General features: G+C 53.7%; 1 non-coding gene across 1 annotated transcript in view; it reads right to left on the bottom strand.

The window, feature by feature from the left end:
• Positions 1-806, bottom strand: part of LOC124745609 — a 1,909-nt gene extending 1,103 nt beyond the window's left edge. The window contains exon 1 of the ribosomal RNA XR_007011107.1: positions 1-806. This exon is cut by the window's left edge and continues 1,103 nt beyond it. This is a non-coding gene — a ribosomal RNA (small subunit ribosomal RNA).
• Positions 807-5,000: the final 4,194 nt, after the last annotated feature.

Genomic DNA, 5,000 nt, shown 5'->3' with positions numbered 1-5,000 from the left:
CACCCTGGTAGGATTTCAACGGGGTCCGCCTCGGGACGCACGAGCACGCACGAGGCGGTCGCACGCCTTCGGCTCGCCCCACCGGCAGGACGTCCCACGATACATGCCAGTTAAACACCGACGGGCGGTGAACCAACAGCGTGGGACACAAATCCAACTACGAGCTTTTTAACCGCAACAACTTTAATATACGCTATTGGAGCTGGAATTACCGCGGCTGCTGGCACCAGACTTGCCCTCCAATAGATACTCGTTAAAGGATTTAAAGTGTACTCATTCCGATTACGGGGCCTCGGATGAGTCCCGTATCGTTATTTTTCGTCACTACCTCCCCGTGCCGGGAGTGGGTAATTTGCGCGCCTGCTGCCTTCCTTGGATGTGGTAGCCGTTTCTCAGGCTCCCTCTCCGGAATCGAACCCTGATTCCCCGTTACCCGTTACAACCATGGTAGGCGCAGAACCTACCATCGACAGTTGATAAGGCAGACATTTGAAAGATGCGTCGCCGGTACGAGGACCGTGCGATCAGCCCAAAGTTATTCAGAGTCACCAAGGCAAACGGACCGGACGAGCCGACCGATTGGTTTTGATCTAATAAAAGCGTCCCTTCCATCTCTGGTCGGGACTCTGTTTGCATGTATTAGCTCTAGAATTACCACAGTTATCCAAGTAACGTGGGTACGATCTAAGGAACCATAACTGATTTAATGAGCCATTCGCGGTTTCACCTTAATGCGGCTTGTACTGAGACATGCATGGCTTAATCTTTGAGACAAGCATATGACTACTGGCAGGATCAACCAGGGAGCTGCGTCAACTAGAGCTGAGCAGCCGGCCGCCCGGGAGTGTGTCCCGGGGGCCCGCGCGAACACGCAAGCGTCCGCTCAATCATTCTGCAAACAGGAGGAGGCTGAGCTCCCCTGCACAATACACCTCGAAACCCTCTCAGGTCCCGGCGGCGCGCAGCGCCGTCCCAAGTACTTGGTCGGGTTCGAGAGAGGCGCAATCGCCCGGAGTTAGGCGAGTAGACGCTTTCGGTGCGACCACCCGTGCTCCCAACTGAGCTTGCCGCTGCCGACAGAGGCCCGGGAGCGTGCTGTCGTGGCATTGCCGGCGGGAGACAACACGCGCCACCTACGGTGACCGGCAGCTCCAACGCCAGCGCCACAGAAGGACAAAAGCCCCACTTGGGTGCCGAAGCGAACTCTCCCAGCACAGCGCACGCGCCAACACATCCGCACAGCTGCGATACAAACCACCAGCGAGAACCGCTGGGGCGACCGAGCAGCAGACGGCGTCGCGGCGCCGAGCGCCGGGCGGCGGCGCATCCTCAACGCACACAGTCCTCAATCGGACCAGCACACTGAAGATGTCCACCGCGCTTCGCACCGGGCCCGCGAGGACCTACTTTGGCCGCACGGCGCCGCGCGCAGGGTGCGCCGGCGCGCAGCTGCGACGCCTGCCGCGTCCGTCGGCCGGCGCGCCTGCCACTGGCCGCCCCCACCAGCCGGCTGTAGCGCGTGCGCCCACGCACCGCGCGGCCAGCACGCCGGGAGGCGCCCCCTCACCGGCCGGGGACGGTCCCACCCAGCCACCGCCGCGTATCGCTTCACACCCAGATGCCGTTCAGTTTCGTCGGCATGGTGGGTATCGCTGGAACAACCGGTTCGTACCTCAACCTATCGTCGCCATCACCGATTCACCCCTAGCGAGAACAACCGCACCACAACAGGTTACCATTTGTTCATTTGCGTAACTTCACCAGAAAACGCAGGCGTCCATCGCCATTTGCAACTTCAACGATTATTGCATGCCTGTGTCAGGTGTCACGCCACACTACGTCTGCCCACATACACGCAACAAAATGTGCACGCCTAGACAATACGTGGAAGGTGGCCCCCGTACGTATGCGATGTCCATTGCTCGAACGACTGTCAACCGGCCTCTGTAGCATGTCGCAGATATGGAACGCGGTGCACCATGCCATCACGGTGTGTGAGGAGAGACGACTAGGTCCGAATACATCAACAGACAGCTCATGCTGATCGCCATCCACGGCGTCCGTTCCTCCCACACGTCTCTATGGCGTACCACACTGCAATCCAGCTCTCATAGGGAGACGACACGTAGCTGCGTGCACAATATTTGCACTGTATGGTCCGCCGTTTTTGGGCGCAGTCGTTGTACGGTCACACATGTGCCACGATGTATCATTCGGTACATAAGGACGAATGTGCAGTACAGATTGTGGTTTACGCGTACGACATTAGCGGACGGTTGACACAGGCCGCACCACAACGTAGCCTGAGTACGTCGCATGCGAAGGGCATTGAACATGCAAACTTCTCACCAACCAGCTTGCGAAGGCAGGGGGGCAAGGTGGGGACGTGGGGAGGGGCGGCATGTACGTCCTGCTGCCATCCACATTACAGTGTACAGCAGGAGCATGTGGAAAGTCAGCAAGACTTGCAAGGTGTTTAACATGAAGCGATACACAGGGGAGCGGGCAGTGCGAGTAGCGAACTATATTGCGAGGGTTGCGGGTGGGCAACACTACACTAATTGAACGAGTCGTATAACAATTACAGAGCAGGTTTAGGCGACAACATGGGTTACGTTAGGGGACAACGTGGGTTACGTTAGGGGACAACGTGGGTTACTTTAGGGGACAACGTGGGTTAGGTTAAGGCACAACGTGGGTTAGGTTAAGGCACAACGTGGGTTAGGTTAAGGCACAACGTGGGTTAGGTTAAGGCACAACGTGGGTTAGGTTAAGGCACAACGTGGGTTAGGTTAAGGCACAACGTGGGTTAGGTTAAGGCACAGGGTTAGGTTAAGGCACAACATGGGTTAGGTTAAGGCACAACATGGGTTAGGTTAAGGCACAACGTGGGTTAGGTTAAGGCACAACGTGGGTTAGGTTAAGGCACAACGTGGGTTAGGTTAAGGCACAACATGGGTTAGGTTAAGGCACAACATGGGTTAGGTTAAGGCACAACATGGGTTAGGTTAAGGCACAACATGGGTTAGGTTAAGGCACAACATGGGTTAGGTTAAGGCACAACATGGGTTAGGTTAAGCACAACATGGGTTAGGTTAAGGCACAACGTGGGTTAGGGTAAGGCACAACGTGGGTTAGGTTAAGGCACAACGATGGGTTAGGTTAAGGCACAACATGGGTTAGGTTAAGGCACAACATGGGTTAGGTTAAGGCACAACATGGGTTAGGTTAAGGCACAACATGGGTTAGGTTAAGGCACAACATGGGTTAGGTTAAGGCACAACATGGGTTAGGTTAAGGTACAACATGGGTTAGGTTAAGGTACAACATGGGTTAGGTTAAGGTACAACATGGGTTAGGTTAAGGTACAACATGGGTTAGGTTAAGGTACAACATGGGTTAGGTTAAGGTACAACATGGGTTAGGTTAAGGTACAACATGGGTTAGGTTAAGGTACAACATGGGTTAGGTTTAAGGTACAACATGGGTTAGGTTAAGGTACAACATGGGTTAGGTTAAGGTACAACATGGGTTAGGTTAGGTAAAGGTTAGTTAAGGTACAACATAGGTTAGGTTAAGGTACAACATAGGTTAGGTTAAGGTACAACATAGGTTAGGTTAAGGTACAACATAGGTTAGGTTAAGGTACAACATAGGTTAGGTTAAGGTACAACATAGGTTAGGTTAAGGTACAACATAGGTTAGGTTAAGGTACAACATAGGTTAGGTTAAGGTACAACATAGGTTAGGTTAAGGTACAACATAGGTTAGGTTAAGGTACAACATAGGTTAGGTTAAGGTACAACATAGGTTAGGTTAGGTTAGGTTAGGTTACACGTTGTTGTAAGGAAAGGTGTAGGGGGGGGGGGGGGGGGGGGGGGGGGGGCGGGGGGCGGCAGGTTCGTTGATAGTGATTATAGTAAGTGAATGCTTGTGACATGATCAGATTTGTCACGTCAGGATGCACCTTTGGCTTATTAGAGGCGGCGCTCCAATTCTATGCTTGTGTGAGACCTGTGTCTTTGACTCATGTCATTGTTTGTGCGCTGTGACAGGAGGTACTATTGTGATGTTGGGTGCACCGTTGTATAGGACATGTGTGGGTGTTGGTGCCTGGTCTGCGCAATGGTGGATGTCGAAAGGCTGGATATTGTATTTTCCGCATGGACCTCCTGGTCTGGTTGTGATAGTGTGGATTGTGTAATGTGGCGGAGAAGATGCACTGGATGTTGTTCCATGCTGGTGCTTACATATTGTATGTGCGCCTGTTAGAAGCAGAGAGTGGTGCGTGATCAGAGTGTCTGGCTGACGTGTGGGTTCCCATTGTGGGCAGACTCTTTCAGCATGTATACGGACAGTTGTGTATATTTGCTGTAGTTTGATGGCTCTGCATTGATTACTAATCAGCGCCGTGTGTACGGTAATCTGGTTCCAGTCCAAAATGTTCCATCTGTGTACATTAGTGACAAAGACTCCCCCCATGCAGTGGGGCTCGGTCTGTTATAGCTCTTCCGCGTAATATATTTGCCCCACGTTTTTGCGACTGCGAGTGCGAGTGCAACGCGCAATGGGGACCGACATGCTGATGGCTCGGTATCGGACGCCGTACAGTGAGCAACGCGATCGCGTCTCTCGCTCGTAAGTGGTACAGGTCGCGGCTCATGTATAGGGACAGCGGGAATGTCGCATATTGGAAATAACTCTTCATGAAACGCAAGTTATAGGGGTGGATTGCACTTTACGAGTGCGGGAAACTTCCGCCGTTCATCCGCTGGAGGTGCGCGTGTGGCGGTTGGGGTGGTGCACGAACGGGTGCGGGTGGAGTCATTGCCGGTCCACGGCTTCGTGCGGCAGAGCCACTGGAGATTGGGTGCTATGGTCGACAGAGGCTGCAGGCTTTGTGGGTGGCGTCGAAAGGCGGGCACTGTGGCGCCATCGCTGTCTTAATCGCTTGGCGTCGCATAGATGGCGGTATCGTCGTTGGAGGAGGTCATGTTGCG

The sequence above is a fragment of the Schistocerca piceifrons genome, unplaced genomic scaffold (assembly GCF_021461385.2).
Source record: "Schistocerca piceifrons isolate TAMUIC-IGC-003096 unplaced genomic scaffold, iqSchPice1.1 HiC_scaffold_329, whole genome shotgun sequence".
In the NCBI taxonomy this organism is placed as follows: Eukaryota; Metazoa; Arthropoda; class Insecta; order Orthoptera; family Acrididae; genus Schistocerca; species Schistocerca piceifrons.
This window is presented reverse-complemented; position numbering and strand designations above follow the sequence as displayed.